This window comes from Protopterus annectens, chromosome 3.part1 (assembly GCF_019279795.1).
Source record: "Protopterus annectens isolate FY-2018-M chromosome 3.part1, PAN1.0, whole genome shotgun sequence".
Classification (NCBI taxonomy): Eukaryota; Metazoa; Chordata; order Ceratodontiformes; family Protopteridae; genus Protopterus; species Protopterus annectens.
The window spans coordinates 1,765,620,819-1,765,643,878 of record NC_056732.1 but is presented as its reverse complement, the minus strand read 5'-3'; the positions used below and the strand labels follow the sequence as shown (position 1 = coordinate 1,765,643,878).

The following is a 23,060-nucleotide window of genomic DNA, read 5'->3' as shown; positions in this document are numbered from 1 at the left end:
GTATAAAGACATATTGGGGTACATCCAGCATATCACAATTCCTGGTGGGACTTAGGATCATGGACAAGGGCAACAGCAGTCATAGAGTGACTTTGCTGATTATCATTGCATAAATGAAGCATATTTACTTGTGGAATGTCCATTGTATGCCCCCACCAAGCTAATGCACCTAGCAAGCTGAGAGAGGTTAGTGCTGTACCTTCGACACTTCCCTAAACTTCAGTTCCCCAAATGGCAGCATTGATGATACTATACTCCTTCCCCAAACCATCTACCATCTTCGGTGACACAGCTGACAGACCAGTCAGTATTGCGGAAGCTAGTGTCCTAGGTCAGATGTAGAGCAGCAGATAAACAGGAAGGAAACACTGATAGCAGATGCCTTGCTGCTGTGGGTACTCTAATAAAGCATCCCTTGCCAGTTGAAGAAAAAAAGGATGCAGAAGAAACGCAGTAGTAGGAAACAAGGAAAATCTTAACATATATAAAATTAACAAGAAATGAAACACGAGTAATGTCATCATGTTTAAAAAACATAAAGTCCAGATGAGAAACCTGTGCCAGCATAAAAGTATCAAGTCATGCCAAAGAATACAACACAAATGTAAATGAGCACAATTCAGAAAAAGTATATACATTATTCCAGTGCGTAATATGTCATAATGAGTGTGTACAGGAGTATTAACAATGTGTATACAAACACTACACTGTTCAATAACAGTTATATTATAAATATACTGTGCCCAAGTCTGGAAAATCAGCACAACCATTAAATACAGTTTCTGCAGAGAGATGAACCATATACAGCAATCAAATGGTAGTTCCCACAGCTGAGATTCTAGATGTACATGGACATTGCTTAGAACACAGAATGCTTGCTGTATTTTACATCATTCATAACGTTAGGTTATTCTCCTTACAATATCCAAGTGAATAATTGGGGTTGAAAACAAAATGTGTTCTTTACTCATTGAGATCATCCAGCCATCTCCTGTGAAAGTCAGGAGAATGAGGCTTCCCCAAAGTCCCTCTGCTATGTGCTGTAATCCATCACAGTCCTGGTTCTGACCACTCAGAAATCTCCTCGTCACTCCATAAAAATATGGTTCTCATATCTTTGAAGCAGCACAACATTATCAAAATCTCTTGTTGTCCCTTCATCAATGCACAATAATCCACAAGCATGGAAATCTGCTGGGATGACTTTGAACCTGTTGCTACAATCTGTAAAGTCCAGATTTAAAATTTCAAGTTCACAGTGTGGGGAATAGACCAACTTACTTCCTAAGCTGCAGGTTAACTTCCAGTACTAACTGTGCCACTGTGATCTTCATATGCATCCTGCCACTGCTGTTAATGTTGATTAGCAGCTGTGAATGATTTGATCTACAGACCATAAAATATTACAGGGCCTCCCTACACTAGTGGTATGCATGATGCCATTCCAAAGTATTGTGATTTACAAATATTTCATGCACATGAGGGTCGCTGAATAAGCTTAGGCTCCTAATTTAAAAACTGGTGTAGCAATTACATGAATAATCTGATGAAAATGGAGGAAATCTATTCATTCTAAGGCATTTATGTCAGTGTTTTCTCAACAGAGATAGTTCTGTGGCATAAGGGGATAATGCAGTATGACCCAAATGACTGAGCTTGATTAGTGACCTGGGTGTTGGTGGAACCAAACAAGGAGAGGTGGGAGTAAATGATCAAAGTCAGCTTTCCCATCTTGGGTGGAGGGGTCACTATCCATCCTGCTGCAATGGTATTACATGTGAATTAGACTGCAGGCATATGCTTCATGCAGAGGGGCAGGTTGTGGGTCATGGACCTACTAAAGAAAGTGCCACCCTGTGGCTCAACATAGTGAGTTTACAGAAGAATGCACATGTATCTATGCAGGAGTGAAGTGTAGCATTCACATTACACCATGCCTTCTGGCCAGTAGGTAGAGAGGTCAGGATTTTACTGGAAAAACCCATCCGGCCTGAGTGATTGCTTGTTGACAGCTAATTCTTGCCCTCACTACCTGGCTATAAGCAGTTGCAAAAAGGAATTCTCCCTGGGCAGGGAAGTCTTCCTAAAGGGCAGAGTAGGGAGATAAATGGGTCTCCAGTATGGGAGGAGAGGTAAATAGAATCAAATTGTATATTTTGTAACAAAGAACTGTTTCTTTACATGCAAACATAATTGGAATGTTTATATCAGCAGCACAGCTGTGGTGCTATAATATGATATTTTATATACATTTTATAGTATAGCCTACAGTACTAACATGCATGTCAAAAAACTTTGCAACACAGTGCAGTGTTCTCAGCAGATGAGTATGAAATTTAGTAGATGATGTGCAGTTCCATTGACTTCACATACAGTAAATATAAAAAGTGTACACACCCCTGTTAAAATGCTAGGTTTTTGTCAAGATGTGCCATGCTGATAGACTCCTACCCAAGAAGACTGAATGCTGTAATTAAATAAAAAGGTGCTTCAACAAAGTATTAGTTTAAGGGTGTGCACACTTATGCAACCAGCTTATTGTATGTTTTTTATTTTTTTATATGTTTCGCCTAACAGATTTGTTTGTTTTACAATTGAATTGTACAGGTTATAGGTCACATTAAAGGTGGGAAAAGTTTTGAAATTATATTATTCTGTTCTCATTTTTTATATAAAAAAAAACCTGGCATTTTAACAGGGGTGTGTGCACTTTTTATATCCACTGTAGCTATCTACAGCAGCTTGTATATGTATATGAGAATTGTGATGTCTTATTATAGCTCATAGTTCATAGCTCATAGTTTCATACTAGGCTAACTGGCCTTGTGGGCCATTTTTAAGCCTAGCCAATTACCCCAAGTGAGAATCAAACCCTGCACCTTGTGTCTGTAAGGTAAACACCTTAACCATTATGCCAACCCCCCCCTGCATATGCTGAAAGTCTGTGACATAATTTTATATCTGAGATGAATGACATGCTGAGTGAGGTACTATAGCAACCTAGCCAGCCTCTCAAGGAATGTGCAGTTGTCAACAGCAGACGGACAGGCTGTGGAAGAACAATGACCTCTGTATAAATGCTTTTGGAGATAATGGTTGGACTGTGGAATCCTGTTACCTGTATGTAATGGGCATGTGTGATCATGCACATCAGTATGCTGGGGCAATGAAAGTGTTTGCCATGCTGCTAGTAATGTGACCACCATCTACTGTCTCCAACACACACACACACACACACACACACACACACACACACACACACACACACACAGAAAAATACTTCCTAGGTTCACTAAGTGATGATGGCCTCACAAAGAGTACAGGTGGTATAAATCAAGGTTGATATTCTTGTGCACATCTGGATTTTTGCTGTCATGTTGGACTTGCAATTCATTTTTTACATTTGCTGTGACATGGGAGCTGCCTAATTTCAGAATAACACACATACATATAACACACATACATATAACACTTAAGGGAGTTAACACCACAATGTCTACCTTTTAGATATTGAAACTACAGATGTGTGCTATACATTTTCGTTATGTGGACCTCATACCATTGTAGTTAGGGGACCTATGTTTGGGTAATCAGATTATGTATGCATGCCATTACAAGATTTTTGAAAGTTTAGCATGTGGTGGCATTACTCAGTGGTGGGTATACCTTCATCGGCTGCCACACTTCTTTTAAGTATTATGTCTTGGAAAATTTGCAAGTATATGTCTTAAAATGTTTATTGCCCATGCTCTGTAAAGGTGGTTTCTTTACAGACTTACTGGACAGTTTGACACTCCAGTGCTAGTGAAATGCATGATGATTCCACAGTATGGCTGATGCACTGGCTAACATCAGTAAAACAGCTCCTGATAATGCCCTGTCAGTGCATTAAGACTTGAATGACCCAGTGAATATGCACAACACAACCAGTGCCACATCTGATGTTTGTTGGCTGTGTATCAGGTGCCTCCACTGTAGCTGACATGGCCACAGATGAGTCATGCACTATGGAGGTGAAATGTGCTGAAGCAAATATGGGCTCTATGTCCAGCAGCTGCAGTAATGTTGTGCAGGGGAATACTGATGATTGCACTAACACCACATAACAGCATGAGCCCACAAAGACAGGTGAACAGGCAGTAAGCTGCCTTGGGTGGTCTTGCTGGAGAAAATGAAATCCATGGGGACCATGTTAATACTGGGTTACACGAGCTGCTTTGCAGATTCTGGTTTTGCCATGTTTGGTAACATGGTGCACAGAAGGGCCATTTGAGCATGTGAAACATTAAGACAGTATTCTCAGTTTTTTTAGGGGAGTAGATATTGTAAAATGGCAACTTGTTTTAAACATCATTAGTAAAACACAACTAAAATAGTGACACAGGTATAACTACATTAATATAAAAGAAAACAAAGCATAGTAATTTTTCTTGTGCACGATACACATATGTTAATTTTTTTTAATATTCATTCACTCCAGCATTATATAGTTTAGGTGTATGGAGGGTACCATGGGGCTTTAAAGGCTGGCTGGCTGTTTCTATTCTATGACCCATATGGCTTAGGTTGCTGCAGCAGTGATAATTCGATTATCTACTGTTATTGTATGTTTACTTACTCACCTGTACTTTTTGTATTAGTATGCATTTTCTGAAGAACATGGAGGGAGAAACTTAAATACTTGTCTTTGTTTATTGATTGCAGTCCTCAAAGATATGCTAGAAAACCAAATGTACATGATAATTATGTCAAAAGGAGGTAAAGTCATTGACATTCTGCAAAATCAGGGACAGTTTCAGCTTGGTTTTACACAAGCAGTACCTAAAGCTTAGTTCATACAGATAGAGTCCTGTAAAGCCAGAATGTTAGCTGAATAATGAAAAAGAGGATAAAGAGCTTTCATCCACAGCCAGCCCCTTCCCCATTACATGAATGCAGTCCTAACTGATTTGGCGGAAAAGCACAAATTTTATGAGTGTGAGACCAAAAATATGAGACAAAGTCAGGGAAGTGCTACAAAATAATGAACAGTTTCAATTTGGTTTCACACTAACATGACCCAGACAAGTGCTGAAGCTTATTTCATACAAATGCACAATAGCTCTGTAAAGGCAGGCTGTAAACTGCCAAACATCAAGAGGGCAGGTTGCAGACCAAAAATATTGGGCAAAGGCAAGAGCATTCTGCAAAATCAGGGTAGTTTCAAAATTGTTTCATGCTAATATTGGCCAGAAAGTAAATACTCAAATTTATTGCTCACAAATGCAAACTAGCCCTTAATGCCAGACTTTAAATGGGGCAAATGAAGAGGATGAGCTGTATTCATCCATAGCACAGCTGGTCACCCCCCAAAGAGAGAGAGAGTAAATATTCCAGTTTAACATAAATGCACACATGAACATATGAAATGGAGCAATTTGCTTTCATAAATTGCACAACTAGTCATGCTCGTATTTTCAAACAAAAGCATGCTAGTCCAACCTTTAATGCCAAACTATAAATTGAGCAAATGAAGCAGGCAAATTACTTTCATCCACAGCACAGCTACAGTCTCCAAAAAAAGAAAGAATAAATCTTCCAGTTTAGTTCACACAAAAGCACACTAGCATTTAATGATAGGATTTTAACTGTGCAAATGAAGAGGGCAAGTTACTTTCATCCACAGCACCACAGTCCCCTTGGAGTTTACTTTTATAAGAATATAAAAAGAGATAGAGAGAGAGAGAGAGAGAGTAGCATTTATGCCAGACTTTGAACAGAGCAAATGAAGAGGGCAATTTGCTTTCATCTACAGTATAGCTAAACATCCCAAAAAGAGAATATTGCAGTTTAGTTCATACAAATGCACACTAGCCCAGCCCTTAATACCAGACTTTAAACTGAGCAAATAAAGAGGGCAGGTTACTTCCATCCACAGCACAGTTAATCCCACTTCCTAAAAAATTAGTAAATATTCCACTTTATGTCAGACAAATGCAGACTAGCACTAAATGCTAGACTTTTAAACTAAACAAATGAAGGGGCAAATTACTTTCATCTAGTGCATAGCTAACACCCCCCCTCATTCTGGTTGCCTGCCTGCATATTAAGTGTTCAATGCCAGACACTAAACTTTGCAAACAAAGAATGCAAGTTGCTTTCATCCACACAACAGCTGCTATCATCCAAAAAATCTGGTTGCCTTCCATCATTTAAAACAAATGTATGTATTTATTTATTTGCATTTATATACTGGGAAGGCCTGTTTTCAGTGAAGGCCTAGGGAGAAAAGCTCAAAAAAATTCTTACCTTTGCTCCATTAATGCCTGCATCCACAGCAAGCTGGATTCACTTTTTAATTAAGGTACAACCCAATACCTTAATTATGGGCGATTTCAATTACCCCACCATCAACTGGGAAAACTACTAATGTACCAACTCATTCACTCAATGTTTTCTGGAATTCATAAATTCCAACGCCTTGGATCAACTTGTCCACACCCCCACCAGGGGCAACAATATCCTGGAGCTGGTCATTACTAATATGGGTAACCGGTGTTCCACACCAGAATTCAGCTCCTCACTGGTCAGATCCGACCGCAAGGTAATCATCCTAGACATCCATATCCCAACCCCACCCCCCATTAAGGAAACCACCTTCAAAAACTACTCCAAAGCCGCCAACTTCATGCTTCTTAAGACAGAAGTGGCAAACTTCACGGCACCCATGCAGATGGAAAATAGAGATACAACTGCTGAATCTTACACAAATGCACTGTCTAAGCACATACACAAGTGCATGGATCATGCCATCCCCAACAGAACAAAGACGCTATCCTCCAAAAAAAGGAAGCCAATCTGGTGGTCCCCTACTATAAACAAACTCTACAACAGAAGGAAGAAGCTGTTGCAAAAAAGAGTAAAATCCCAAGATTGGAGGAACTTCCCTGGTCAGCCTCAGCAAGAAGCTGAGATCCCTCATAAAATCCTCCAAAGCCAGTTATGAAAATAAAATTGCCACTGATTCCAAAGACAACCACAAAGCATTCTATAGCTATGTCAAGAATCTCAATGGCAGTACTCAGATCTGCACTGCGCTACAGCACAGTGGCACTAAATATACAGAACCAACCAATATTGCCAGCATCCTGGCAGATAGGATCAGTGCTAACTTTACCCCCCTCTCACTCTCCAAAGGGCCCATCTTAATATCGGAAGAATGCAAAGCCGCTGTAATCATGGATGAACAAGTAAAGACCGCAGTCTCTAAAGCCAAGAACACAGCATCCATGGGACCAGACAACATCCCAGGCTGCGTACTGCATGAACTACAGAATGAACTGACTCCCCACCTAAGTACCATGTTCAGTCATAACCTCACCTCAGGCTATGTGCCTACTAAATGGCCCACAGCGACGGTTATCCCACTTCATAAAGTAGGTGCCACCATGGACCCCGGAAACTACCGCCCCATTAGCCTGACGAACCTGGTCTGCAAGGCTATGGAACATATCATATTGGAGCTTGTAAACAAAGACACAGGTAACCTGCAAACCCTGGACCCCACACAGTTTGGGTTTGTAAAAGGTAGATCATGTCCACTAAACCTGATTAACTTCTTTGACGCAGTCACTAGAGCCGTAGACTAGGGCAAGGTAGTGCACACAGCCTATCTTGACCTCACCAAGGCTTTCAATACCATCCCCCACTCTGGAATTATAGATAAATTCACTAAACTGGGCATAAATCCCTATGTCACAAGATGGGTGGCCAACTGGCTCACTCACAGAACCCACACAGTAAATGTAGCCGACTCCAAGTCCAGACCAGTGATGAGTGGAGTACCACAGGGTTCAGTCCTGGGTCCTGTCCTGTTCAGCATCTACTTCTCTGAAGTGCAGGCCAACACAGAAGGTATTTGGCTAACAAGGTTTACAGATGACTGCAAACTGGGAGCCATAATAGAATCACATAATGATGCAGACATTCTACAAAAGGGTCTCACAGAGACAGATGCTTGGTTATCAAAGTCATGGCCTCAAGCTCAATGCCAAGAAGCACATTGTCATCCCCTTTGGGAAAAACTCAGTACTCATGAACTACCACATAGGTGGTAGCTCACTAAACACTGAAAGTGTGATAAGAGACCTCGGGACACAGGTGGACAGTAGTCTCTCCTTTGATAACCACATCACCACAGTAGTCAGGAAATCCTTCTATGTGGCACACCTCATAACAAAAGGGTTTTCCTCTAGAAAAAAGGAGGTCATTGTTCCTCTCTACTCATCCCTCATCAGACCCATTATAGAGTACAGTGCCCCATTTGGCATGTATCTCACAACAATTGGAAAGGCCACAGAAATACCTCACTAAGAGGATTACCAGCTTCAAACAGATGCCATACACAGACCGTCTCAAAAAAAACTCTAGCTCTACTCCATCGCATATCACCTACTCAGAGGTACAAAGCTATGTCAAACCCAGAGCTGTTGGACATGCTACACGTAAAGAAATCCCAGTCTCTCCAAACCACATGCTCCAGGGACCTAAACCTTGTCACCACAATAAACAGAACATGCTGGAGGTATAGATTCCTGTCCCAGAGACTTCCCATACTCTGGAACAAACTACCCATTCATGTCAAGCAAAGCTCCTCATTGGCCCTCTTTAAGAAAAACCTTGATGACTGGATGGGAAATAAAAAATTCACCCCGGGGATCACATCTACAGCACTGCTTGACAGGGGCACAGGAAAATAATTTTCTTGGGTGGCAAAAGCTAGGGAACCTTTTTGGCTAGGCTTATATAGACCCCAGAGACGATAGCCTAGTACCTACCTATGAACCTATGCTTTCTGTTCACTGACATCTCAATGAATTATGGGGCAGAAATGAACAGAAAGCTGCAGAGGTTTAGATAGGATTGCTGCAGGTCTTTATTTGTTCTTTAAAGCAAAGAAGCATTTCAGTACATAAAACAATAAAAAGTGCCCAAACTGAAAAACCTCACCAGCCCCTACTATGCATGGATACATGACATGCACCTCTAGTATTTAAAGGTACACATTCATGGTGCCTGTTATGTAACATTTTTTAAAGAAATATTTAGATCTGATGTTATTGCCTTCATTTACTCTTCAACCTGTGGATTTCAGATCTTTGGATCCGAGTTGGCTACATACCAACGCTGTAGCCCCCAACATCTGAGCTCCTCCCCTATCCATAATTCTCTTCTCCTCCAAACCCCTCAGATCTCATTTGCCACACTTCACTAAGCATTGGGTTCTTGACTCTATGAGCTCCTCAGTGCTTTAGGCAGTTTGCAAATGAAAATTTTCTTTTGCTGCTTATATTCTTTTTCTTGTTAGGTTTATCTTTCTGGTATTTTTGCTTCTTGGGCTTAGTCCCATGTCAGAACAAAAGTTTGATGTTCTGTAGTCCTATCTCACCTTCATTCTTACATATGGGATCAGAGCCGATCCTCGGCTCCGACTCAGCCTATTTACAAGCTGGAAGCCTTCTAGTTGGCTCGTGGCTAGGTAGGTATCCCATGGTGCACCAGTACTATCCCCAGATCTCGTTTGCCGCGTCGATGAGTTTGGTTGTGCTTCTCTTTGGCCCTGGCTAAGTTTTATGAATTTATTCAAAATTTTTTGTATTTCTAGTCTAACCTGCTATATCATAGTAGTTTAGCATAGTTAGCATAGTTTAGAATAGTTACCTTTACATTTGCACTTTGTGTGCACTCTTTTGCTAAATTGGCCTTTTGGCCTGATCGGATTGGTATCCTGTGTGCTACTGTTAGTGTTATTCATAGTTTGGTATTTGTAGGTGCCTTTTGCTCTTAGATTGGTGTGTGTGTGTTTATTAGGAATTAGTCTAAATTTTTGGCGGATTCCCGCTCGCAAATTGTTGGCGTAGTTAACAGAACAAGGTTCTGTTCTGTTTTGTTGCTTTAGTCATAAGCTTATTAGTGGTGTTGTCAGAACACGGTTCTGCCTTAGTTAATATATTGAAAGTTTCACTGTATTCTGGTTTGAGTGTGTGACTTTCCCGCCTTTATCTCTTAACTAGGTCTGTTTTAGTTAGAAGACCTAGTTGTTTTCCACTCCCTTCCTTGCCCGGGCTAGGCCCGTTTAAGTTAGAAGACCTAGTCCTTGTGGTGTCTTTCTCTTTCGGCAGGGCTAGGCCTGCTTAAATTAAAGGACCTAGTCCTTCCCTCCTTTTTCTTCTTTCTGTGTATGTGCCTTTTGTGAGAATGCCCAAAGTTAGTAAGGACCATAAGCCATTTGGCTTCAAGAAATGTATTAAATGCTCACAGAAAATGTCCATTGCGGATGGCCACAGTAACTGCGTTTACTGTCTAGGGGCCATCCATTTACAGGAAATCTGCTTATTTTGCCACTTGTTTAGTCCTAGGGTGTTGCAAGAACGTACGAATAAGCTCATCCTAAAAGGTCTTCTTAAACCTTCCTTTGAGGAAGATCTGTCTAGCTCTTCCTCTTCTTCTAGATCTCAGGGATCTAAAAAGGAAAAGTCCTCTAGGAGGCCCTCCCCAGCACCGGCTGTTGTCTCAAAGCCACCTTTTAAAATCATGAAAACGGATAAGTCTTCTGCCTCTTCGGCTCCACAGATCTCAATGCCGATTGAGAGCTCTACTGTGACTAAAGGGTCGGTTCAAAGTATTTTGGAGCCGACCACTGAGACCATTTCACGGAGCCGGTCTATGGATCCTCTACCGGCCTCAGCTATATTAAAATATCCGATATCTCAGAGATCCCACTCTCATACTCTGTCATCCAGGAGTTTATCGGAAGAAGATGTGGAGAAGGTAGTGCTGAGACTGTTGAAGTCATCTGCTTTGCCTAAATTGCTGTTGGCTCCGACCCAGTCAGTTCCGGAACCACTTGGGTCCGTTCAGCCCTCTGCGATCATTCCTCCTCCGAACCATGCTGGTCTTTCGGAGTCAGAGTGTTTGGTACCACTGGTGGAACCTTCGATTCCGGCTCTCCCTGTGGCTGTTTTGGAGCCAAGTTCTGCTTCAACACTTTCAGCCGAAACTCCCCAGTCGGCCCCAACAGGGATGCTTGGAACCAATCTTCTTCAGTTCCGAGTCTTCCTCTCGGCGCATCAGTGTGAGTTTGGACCCTATGTTTATCTTGGAGCCGATGGCTCTGGAGCCGACAGCGTCCTCAGTCTCCTCAGAGCCAGGGAGGTCTTCAGAACTGGAGAGGTCGGCATTCCAGATGATGAGGAGTGTGCTGTCCCGATCGTCAGCTCCTACCAGAGGTACCAACACTCTTTCCCCTAAAGCACCTACTTCTGTCTCAGCTCCTACTCCCTCCGTGGACAGCAGAGACCCTCAGCCTCAGGAGCCACTGGCTGGTGGCCTCCACTCTTCCGAGGCCACCCCGAAATGTCCTTCTGAGGAGCCCCCATGAAAGAGAACATTTAAGAGGAAGCTTGTAGACTCCCAAGATGAGTCTCTGACCTCTGACACTGACCTCGAGGAGTCAGAAGGGTCCCCCAAGTCGTCCTCTGATGATGTCTCCTTTGTAGACATCCTGGAAATCCTTAAGCAGAGGTGTGGCTGGTCCACTATCCTTCTGATGAGCAGTCGGTGTACTTGAAGGCTTTTGGGTCTCAACCTTCAGCCTCTTGGGTGTCTCCACCTTTCAACGAACTGATGGAGCTAGTTAGTCGAAAGGTATGGGATACTCCTGATGCCATGGAGCCAGTCCTCAGGTGACCGAATAAGTTTCTTTCTGCCCCTCTTGAGAAAATTTTTTGTCTAAAGGTGCTCCCGTAGATGCCATGCTGGTGGCAGCGGCCACTAAGAAAGGAGCTAGGTGAGACTTCTTCTTCTTCTTTTCATCCGCCGGATAAGGAGTCTCGAACAATGGATAGATATGGGAAGCATATCTTTAGTTCAGCAGCATTTACCCTTAGATCGCTGAACTACCTTACTCACTTCACAAGGCTTCAGAGAGATCTCCTTAAAGAGTTAGGAGAGTCTCTACAAGGTACATGTACTGAGGGAGTCCCTGACAAGATTTCTGCCCAGTTGTCCACCTTGAAATCTATCGTCAACTCTTACATGCGGCTTATTTCGTATGCAGCCGATGGAGCGAGTAGAGCAGCGGGTTCAGGAATTTCCCCTAAGGCATCATTCCTGGATGCGTTTGTGTAACTTTGTGGAACCATTCAAGTCTACCTTTACCAATGCCCCCTTTGACGGTTCCTCATTGTTTGGACCCAAGGTAAAGGACACTCTCATCCAGTGCAAGCAAGAAGGAAAAACACTCTCTGCCGTGGGAGTACATTTTACTGTTTCCTCTAGACCATACCCTAAGGGTCAGAGGGGTGGTAAAATGTGGTTCAAGAAGTCCCAGAGGTTTTTCCAGGATGCACAGGGTGACTCTTCCTTGAGAGGCAAAGGAAGAGGAGGAAATGGTACACATCGCCCTAGAGGCAAGGGCAGTCTGCAAAACCAGGGAGGTCACGATTCCTTTCGGGACTGGCCTTACCAGCGCTCCTGATGTGGGGCCTGACTGTGCTTCTCTGGGTCCGGTCAGGGGTCGCATTTCTTTGTATCCAGAAGCCTGGCTGGGTATCACTCAAGACAAGTGGGTACAAAGAATTATTACCAGAGGTTATGTCATACCCTTTTCTCTTCCACCTGTTGTTCCCAAGAAGATCCTGAATGTTCCACCCAGTCACAGGGATCAGGCAACTGTGGAGGTGAACAAATTGCTGTCAAAAAGAGTCATCCAAACCGTCCAAAACATATGGGGGACTGGAGGCCTTTTCTGGACCTCAGCAGATTGAACGAATCAGCAAAGAAGGACAATTTCCAGATGGTGACACTGCAGTCTGTACTCCCGTTATTAGGGAAAGACAATTGGATGTGGTCAATAGATCTCCAAGACACCTACTACCACATAAAAATGGACAGGGCATCGAGGAGTCATCTATGCTTCCAGCTGGGAGCCAGTCATTACCAGTTTCGTGCTCTGCCCTTTGGTCTCACCACAGCCCCCAGGGTGTTCACCAAATGTATGGCAGTAGTGACAGCTCACCAGAGACATCGAGGATTCCAGGTGTTTCTGTATCTGGACGACTGGCTCTTGACCGCCTCCACCAGGCATCTACTTCTTCAGACCAGCGATGCTACTGTTCAGCTTTGTGCCCAGCTGGGAATTTCTATAAATTGAGAAAAATCTGCCTTATTGCCCTCTCAATCTGTGATTTTTAGAGGTGCAGAGATAGACACAGTAGACATGTTGGCTCATCTTCTTGCCGAAAGGGCACAGAATCTGGTTCTTCAAATTCGGCGTCTTCTCCCCTTACGAAAGGTCAAAGACAAGACAATTCTGCAGCTTCTAGGGACCATGGCTTCCACCATATTACTAGTGCCACTAGCCAGGCTACACATGAGAATTCTTCAGTGGCTCCTGTCATCCCAATGGTCTTTTCAGCACCTCCAATCATCTCATCTCATTCTGCTGACAGAATCTTGCAAGAAGGACCTCCTTTGGTGGACACTACCCAATCAGTTAACCACGGGCACCTCATTTGTTCCTCACCAACCCATTGCTACTGTGATCACGGATGCCTCACAGATGAGGGGGGGGGCATTATCTTGGCATGACTTTCCAAGGCACATGGTAAGATCATGAGGCTCACCTGCATATCAACATTCTAGAGATGAAGACTGTGCTCTTGGCATTGCAAGCAGTCCACAACCTTCTGCCTCTGGGGACTATTGCAATACAATCAGACAACATGTCGGTAGTATGGTATATCAACAAACAGGGCGGAACCAGATCTTACCCACTCTGTCTAGAGGCCATGTGAGTTTGGAAATGGGTGATAGCTTCCCAGCATTTTCTGGTGGCAACGCACATTCCAGGGACAACCAACATGATAGCTGACAAGCTCAGCAGGGCAATCCTTATGCCTCACGAGTGGTCTCTGAAACAGGAAACAGTGGAACAAATTTTCTGCAGATGAGGACAGCCTTGCTGCGACCTCTTTGCCAGTCCAATCAATGCCAAATGCAGCAGCTACTTCTCCCTCATCCCCCCCTCCGGGGGAGTCACCGAGAGACGCACTTGTTCACGATTGGCCCCTGGGTCTCCTATATGCTTTTCCTCCCTTTCCTCTCATTCCCAAGGTTATTCAGAAAGTGAAACAGCTGGGAAGCAAACTTATCCTCATTGCTCCTTATTAGCCTCGTCAGGTTTGGTTCCCCTTCCTCAGGCCTCTTCTCCTGGATGATCCTTTGACTCACATGTCAGGTTTGCTTCATCCCTCCTTAGACACCCTCAATTTGACAGCGTGGCTGCTCCAGTTCTATCCCTAGTCAGGCTTCACGACTTCTCACCCTCTGTGACTCAAATCCTTACATCTTCTCACAAACCTTCCACTAGGAGACTATATTACAGTAAATGGAGAAGATTTTCTATCTGGGCAGAAAAAAATGAATGTTGATCCTTACACTGCCTCCATTCCAGTGGTTTTGGAATTCCTGTCTGAGCTTTTTCACCAGGGATCTGCAGCTGCCACTATGAGTTCAATTGGCAGCGATTTCAAACTTTCATCTAGGTTTTCAAGATTCTAATCTGATATCACATAAGCTGTGCAAAACCTTCCTTAAAGGTGCCACTTTGTTAAGACCCCCTTTTCAAGAACCTGTTGCCTCATGGGATTTAAATTTTGTGTTATCCAAACTGACTTCTTCACCCTTTGAGCTTTCTTATTCATCTTCTTTGAACTTCCTGCCTTGGAAGGCTGTTTCTGGTGGCTATCACGTCGGCCAGACGGGTGTTAGAGTTGCAAGCATTGTCTGTTAAATCCCCTTATCTGATTTTTCACAAGGACAGTGTGTCCCTTCATACTAATCTCTCCTTTGTCCCCAAGGTCTGTTCCCATGCCACTTTGAATCAATCCATAGTGTTCTTTCCAAATCATTCCAATGCAGCTGAATACAGGTTCCACCAGCTGGATGTCCATAGACAATTACATTTTTATTTGCACCAGACTAAGGAAATCAGGAAATCAGATCAATTATTCATTTCCTTCTCTGAATCCAGGTCAGGCTTACCAGTTTCCAAAGTGACACTCTCTAATTGGATTTCTGGCTGTATAGCTTATGTTGCAATTCTGAGGGTAGACCTTTACCCTTTAAAATCAAGGCTCATTCTACCAGATCTCAGTCTACCTCTGCAGCCTTTCAAGCCAGGGTCCCACATGATAATATTTATGCAGCAGCTGCATGGGCTACCCCTCACACTTTTATTACTCATTACAAATTGGATTTAACCTCCAGGGGTAGAGCTTCATTTGGTTCCACAGTACTCAGGAGTATTTTTCCTTGCGCCACCCAAGAATAAGGCGCTAGGGACGCTGTCCCATATGTAAGAATGAAGGCGAGATAGGACTACAGAACATAAAGAAGTTATGTACTCACCATAACGTTCCATGTTTGTAGTCCATCTCACCCTTCATTCTTACAAACCCACCCGCCTACCCCCAGCCTGGAAGTACCTGGAGACAGAAAAACATTATTATCCTTTTTTTATGGAGACCTTTTAGTATTGGCTTCTTTGGTATATTTGTTATTATCTCTCCTAGTTAGCAGCAAACAATATCTGGGGATTGTACTGGTGCACCATGGGATACCTACCTAGCCACAAGCCAACTAGAAGACTTCCAGCTTGTAAATAGGCCAAGTCGGAGCCGAGGCTCTGCTCCGATCCCATATGTAAGAATGAAGGGTGAGATGGACTACAAACATGGAATGTTATAATGAGTACATAACTTCTTTTTATCTCTCTTTCCCTTCCTTCCCTACCCTCCCTCCCAGTTGTGGAGTTCTTTTAGCTTCATATATATATATTTCACCGAATTTGAATTCACCCTGACCAAATCGCTGAAAGCTCAAATTACTGAAAACTCATTTCACTGAAGTGAAGTACTGGCACTGTGTAAGGCAAGTAAAAGGTGCATGCCCTTTTCCCCTCTGTAGTGCAATCCTGGAGTTAGTATATGTAGTTGGGGGATGGGGGGCACAGCCCCCACATTGGGAGGGTGTAGTCCCTCCTCCCTTAGTTTGGATATATATATTGTCTTCTGGAAAGAGTTAGTCATTGGTGTTGTAAGTTTTCATGCCTATGGTTTAAAGTGTATTGTTTTGAAGCTTTCAGTGAAATATAATATAAAACCAAACTAAGTGGGGGAGTATGCCCCCCACACCCTCCAGTATGGGAGGCTGTGCCCCATACCCTCCTAACTATATATACTAACTCCAGGATCGCACTTCAGTGGGGAAAAGGGCATATACCTTTTACTTGCCTTACAGAACTTTACACAGTGCCAGTACTTCACGTCAGTGAAATGAAATTCGGTGAAATGAGTTTTCAGTAATTTGAGCTTTCAGCGATTTGGTCTGGGTGAATTCAAATTCAGTGAAATGAGATTTCATTGAAATGAAGTAGACCTATATATATATAGATATATATATATATATATATATATATATATATATATATATATATATATATATATAATCTAGGACTATTGAACGAAAGTTCAATAGTCCGAATCCACAATCACTGAACACACTTTAACGAAAGCCCTTTCACCGAAAAAGCGCTTTCGTTAAAGTGCGTTACAAAAAAAAAAAACAATAAATCTACTTTTATGCAGGGAGGGCAAGCCCCCTGCACCCTCCACACCCCCCTACTTTAATATTCTCACTCCAAGATTGCACTACAGTGAGGAAAAGGGAATATTTCCTTATCTACACCATAGTACGATCTCCACAACAGTCATTCCCCCACAACTCCCTCTAGCTAAAAGGCATACTTCCGTGAAAGTGCTTTTTCGGTTAAAAAGCACTTTCGCGGAAGTATGCCCAGCTGTATGTGCTTCGGTGAAAAGTTCCTTCAGGGATCAGTACCGATCCCATATATATATATATATATATTCTGTGCTATATCTATAAAAAAGGGGGGATTTGTTTTCTCTAGTCTGTTCCTTTAGCTGTTGCTGTTTTTTTTCCTCAGCATGGCTGACTCAAAACCTGCTTTATTTAAAAAGTGCAGCTCATGTGGACACAAAATCCCACTATCTGATGCAAACTCAGAGTGTGTAGTTTGTTTGGGTGCAGCTCATCTTGATTGTGGCTGCTCCATTTGAGCCGGCTTTAATCAGCAGACCCTTATTGACTACTGCAATAAACTTATTTCGAAAGGACCTCTTACTAGTTCCTCCTCTGCAGCCACTCTTACTATTTCAAGAGCTCAAACCCCTGCCAAAAAGTGTAAAGAGAGGAAGAGATCCCCCAGCAGACCTCATCACTCAGGGGGGCCTCCCGCTAAAGTTCTGAGGCCCTTGTAGCTGACTGCCTTGGCTCCAATAGTCATTCAGGCCTCCCCTCCTCACCAGGATATAGGTTTATCCCTGGAGCCAGTTTCTTCTAGACCAAAGTCCCCTCTCCTGCAACCAAGACCCTCTTTCAGGCCTGCTGCAGTACCTTCTTCTGTTAGGTCCTCCAGAAGCCTTTCCAAAGCTGAGATGGACAGTATGATGTTGAAATTTCCCACAAATCCAGCTGGGGATCTTGTCTGCTCCCTCCCCTCCTGGATCTGCAGGCAACATCCCTGTCTTCACTCCTATTGCTCCTTCTCTGATCCAGCCCCAGATTCTGGAGTTATCGGGTCTGAGTGTTCCTAGAGCCGGTATGTCAGAGTCAACAGGTACCATTCCATCAACTCCATTTTCCCTGTCTCATCCAGCTCCATCTGTTTTAGAGCCTACTAATTTTTGGAACCATAGATTCAGCATTGGCTCCAAGGGGTTGACATTGGCTACGACGTTTTCGGAGCCTCCACTTCTTCTCAGGGCTTGGCTTTTGACAGTTCGGCTCCAACTCCCCACTCGGATCCAAGAGCAGTTGAGGTTCACAGAGCTTCCCCATCAACAGCTTCGGGTCCGGTGGGTGTGCCTGCAGTGTCCCGATCTCCTTCGGCTTTTGAGGTGGTGGAGAGTGTTCTGTCTGTGCCCAGGAGAGCCTCGACTCTACCCGCTGTGGACTCTGGCCCCCCAGCAACCTTTGTGTCTAAGGCATCTACTGTGTCCCCTCAGGGACAGCCTGCTCAAAAGGATTTCCACCCTGCTTCCCATTTGGAACCCTAGATTCTTCAGATACCTCTCCAGAACACCCCACTGAGGAGGTCCCTCGGAAGCATTTGTGTAAAAGGAGGCAGTTGGATTCTCCTCTGGAATCCCCTCACAGAGGACACCAGTCTCAATGACGGGGAAGGGTCCCCTAGATCACCACCCGAGGATGTTTCTTTTGGAGACATCATATAAATCCTCTGCCAAATGGGTGGTTAGTCATCCAAAAGCCCTAACCACAGGAATTGGTGTTATTGGAAGCTTTTGGGACAAGCCCATCTACTTATTAGGTGTCGTCCCCCCAGCGGACTCCCTTATCGACCTTGTATCTTGCAGGGCGTGAAAGGGACTGGACACAGTAGAACTTATTTGTAAATGGCCTAACAAGATACTTAGTGTCCCTTCTGATCACCCTCACTGGACCAAAGGAATTCCCATCAATGACATGGTGGTTGCAGCCACCGCCAAAGAGGAGCTGGCCCAGCAAAGCCCCACTGTCCATCCCCCTAACAGGGAGTCTCGGGCATTGGACAGATTCAGAAAGCGGATTTACGCATCAGAGACCTTCACGTTGTGAGCACTGAACTACTTAACACACATAACCAGGTCACAGAGGAACTTAGTTAAGGAACTCTCTAGTTCTGTCCCAGGGTCCATGTCTGCAGAGGATCAGAAGACCTTTTCCTCTAGAATGGCCACCCTCCAGTCTATCTCCAACACGTCCATGAGGTTGCTCTCTCATGCTAAAGAGGGTGCCTCACAGGCGGCCAGATCAAACATTGCAGTCAGACACCACACCTAGATGCAGCTGTGTGATTTTTTGGAACCCTATAAGGCGTCCTTTGTCAATGCTCCCTTTGACGGATCGACACTTTCCAGTCCAGCTGTCAAATATATACTCTCCCAAAGTAAAAAATACAGAAAGACCTTGTCTGCCAAAAGGATACACTTCTCTACCCCACAATGGCCCCTTTCCAGTAACCAGCATGGAGGTAAGAAGTTGTGGTTCTGTAAATCACAAGGTCCTATTCAAGATTCACAAGGGGACTTTTCTTCCGGAGGCAAAGGGGGAAACGGTTTTAATAACAGGCACTGCCCTCGTGGTAGAGGGGGTCTGAACAACCAAGGGTTGTGAGATTCTTTCTCAGACAGACCCCACCAGTGATCCTGAGGGATTGTCTGACTGCTCTACTCTAGAGGCAGTCAGGGGATATTTGTCTCTACACCGAACAGCCTGGGAAGCCATCACACAAGATCATTGGGTGTTAAAAATTATATCCAGAGGCTATTCTATACCCTTTTCCCAAAAATATTTGCCAAGCAAAATCCTCCCAGATGTTCCACCCAATCTAAGGAAGGTGGTAGCCTTAGAGATTTCAAAGTTGCTATCTAAATGAGTCATCCAAAGTGTCCCCCCCAGACCAATTTGGATCAGGCATTTACTCCATATTCTTTTTAGTGCCCCAAAAGATGGGGGACCTCAGACCCATTGTAGATATCACCTCTCTAAACAAGTCATTTGCCAACTCAAAGTTCTGAATGGTCACAGTACAGTCCATTCTGCCCTTCCTGCAGAAAGATGACTGGATGTGTTCTATAGAACCTCAGGACGCGTACTGTCACATCAAGATGAAGAGGTACACCAGAAGATATCTTTACTTCAGGCTGGGAGATAATTACTATCAGTTCAGAGCACTGCCCTTTGGTCTCACCACAGCCCCCTGGGTGTTTAACAAAAGCATGGTGGTCATAGCAGCTCACCTGAGACTGCAGGGATTCAAGGTGTTTCCTTACCTAGATGATTGGCTCCTAACTGCTACCACCAGGCATTAACTTCTTCAAGCCAGAGAAACCTATTCCGTCTAGCTTTGACCTTGAGCATTTCCATCAATATAAACAAGTCTCATCTTACTTCAGTTCAAGTCATGGGCTTCATCGATGCTCCTTTGGACACCACCCGATCACTAGCCCTTCTAATTCCAGACAGGATTTCCAACCTCAGAAAGCATGTCAAACAGATAATGGACATTCCTTCTCCCCAAGTGGGCCTTGTCCTTCGGGTATTGGGGTCCATGGTGGTGACAATCACTCTGGTGCCCTTAGCTCACCTTCACATGAAAGTCCTTCAATGGACTTGAGCAATACAATGGTCTCTTCTTCACCACCCATTAAATTACCCAATCAGAATCTCATGAGCATGCAAACAGTCTCTTCTCTGTGGGATTCTATCAGACGATCTCCTACAGGGCCATCCTTTCATTCTTCCATCCCCCTCGGCCACTGTGATCACAGAAGCATCTCAACTCAGGTGGGGGGTATTATCTGGAACAGACAAAGCACATGGTCCCTCCTAGAGACCAATTTGCATATAAATGTTTTTGAGATGAAAGCAGGGTTCCTTGCGTTGCAAGTCCTTCATTCCTCTCTTCCTACCAGCAGGATTGATATCCAGACGGACAACATGTCAGTGGTCTGGTACATCAACAAGCAAGGTGGAACCAGCTCTTTTCCCTTGTGTCAAGAGGCCATGACGTTGTGGCAATGTGTGATTTCTTCCAACCTCTTTCTCACAGCAATGCACATTCTGGGGAAGTCAAACATCCTAGTGGACAGGCTCAGCAGAACCATTCTGATGCCTCATGGGTTATCTGTAAGTCCTGTAGTGGCATATATGATCTTCCAGAGATGGAGGTCAACCTTGCTGCGACCTGCATGCATCTCCCTCCCACACCAAGTGCAGCAAGTTTTTTTTTGCCCTGATCCCTCCTCAGTGACAGTCACTGAGAGATGCTGAAGTTCATCCTTGGCCCCCCAGTCTACTGTACGCCTTTCCTCCCTTTCTGCTAATTCCCAAATTTCTTCAGAAAGCACACATGTTGATGGGTCAAGTCATCCTCATTGCCCCTTTTTGGCCCCATCAAGTTTGGTTCCCCTTTTTTTGGTCTCAACTAGTTTGTCTACCTTGCAATCTGGATGCCTCTTCAGACCTAGTGTCCCACCCCTTGGAGCACTCCCATCCAGATATTCCGAGCCTGAAACTAATTGCTTGGTTTCTCCACTTACAATGATGGCAAGAAATCCCGGTCTTTCTTCCCTGTCAGAAATATTTTAATTGCGGCACATAAACTGTCCACTAGAAAGCTATATCAGAGTAAGTGGGAGAAGTTCTCCATCTGGGCTCATCAGAACAATTTAGATCCCTTTTCTGCACCAGTTCTAGTGGTTTTAGATTTTTTGTCATCCCTTTTTAGTAAATGGGCAAGTTTTTCAACGGTGAAAGTACAGCTGGCGGCCATTTCTAATTTTCACATAAGGGAGAATTCCTTATCCCTAGCTTCATCTAAATTGTGCTAAGCCTTCCTGAAGGGTAGCTTCTCTTATGTCCCCCCATTAAGGATCCTGTTCTTCCCTGGGATCACACTTTAGTGTTACAGGCTTTAGTAACGCCTCTTTTTGAACCCTTATCTAGGGTATACTTAAAGTTGCTTACTTGAAAAAATATTTTCTTGGTGGCTTTCATTTCCCTCAAGAGAGTCTCTGAGTTACAGGCTTTGTCTTGCAAGTCTCCATATCTGATTTTTCACAAGGACAGAGTTATGATGTTGCATACTAATAATTAAACAGCAAGCAAAAGTGGGCTACAGTGCTTTAAACCACAACACTATTCAGAAAACTCTAAGCACTTGAAAAAAGCCCATGAAGACCTCTGGATGCAATAAAAAAATATTTAATAGTCACTCCACTTGGTAAAAAAATAAAACTCTTAAAAATACCCCTACGGGTCACAGTACATACACTTTAACGCTTTTACAGAACAATGAACAGCGTTTTTGTCTCCCAACAGACTTCTTCAGATGGAAAATGCATACTGAGTAAAGATCTGTGTATAAATAGTGATTACTTAATTGGAAAACCAATTTCATTGGCAGGGCATTAAATATCCACCATTTGTATAAGGAAATCATAAAGGAAACTTAAATGTTGTTTAAAAACACTGACATATACATAGCTGTAAAAATACTTATATAGATACATAAAGTAGCTTTCTACCATCAAATAATCTTGGAAAATACCTATATTTTTATACAAGTATTCAATAAAATATGATTCACATATATTTATACTAAAACTATGTAAATGCAGTTTTATCTAAAATGATCTACTGCCACCATCTAGTGGTTAAATACTAAAATCTTTTTACACAGACAACACACTGGAAGCACAGAAAAAAATGCAGCATTTTCACTGTAAAATCTTAAAACTTTTTACCAATACAATTCATATCTAAATAAATATAAAATGGTATAAAATACATACAAATATTGCACTGTTTAACAAAGCAAACACCTTATAAAACATTATAATTTTGCTGACCTTAGTTTAAGGACTGGTTTTAAAGAAACCGAGTCATTAAGCCCAGGGGTCTTAGTGGCTTCTAGTGACAATTGCCAATACAATTCTTTGTACTCAAGTCTAGCTTCCCATGGGCCACCTCTAATATCCTTATGTACCACTTCCAATACATAAATGAAAAACCTGGCATCTTGGCATTGCAAAGTATGCCTATATAGTGCATTATTTTTACAGTTGTTCCTAATGCCATGCTGGTGCTCATACATTCTACTTTATAGTTTTCTCTCTGATTTACCTACATAGAATGAGTCACATTTATTACAAGTAGCAAGATATACTATTCCATTTGTTTCGCAGTTTGCAAAACTCTTACTTGTTATCAGTCTATCCCTGCTTCTCAGGATGTCTTGTTGATCCATACACATTGGGAACAACGCCCACACTTAAAAGTGCCAACTTTGTCTTTTCTAACAATATTTCCTTCATTCTTGCTTTTTCTAAAATATTCTTTATACTTCTACCTTTTCAGTAGGTACATTTAATAGG

General features: G+C 43.2%; 1 protein-coding gene across 2 annotated transcripts in view; it reads left to right on the top strand.

Moving 5' to 3' along the window:
* WDR97 (WD repeat domain 97) overlaps positions 1 to 23,060 on the top strand; it is a 2,414,280-nt gene that overhangs the window by 1,819,421 nt on the left and 571,799 nt on the right. The gene's annotated exons all lie outside the window — the stretch shown is intronic.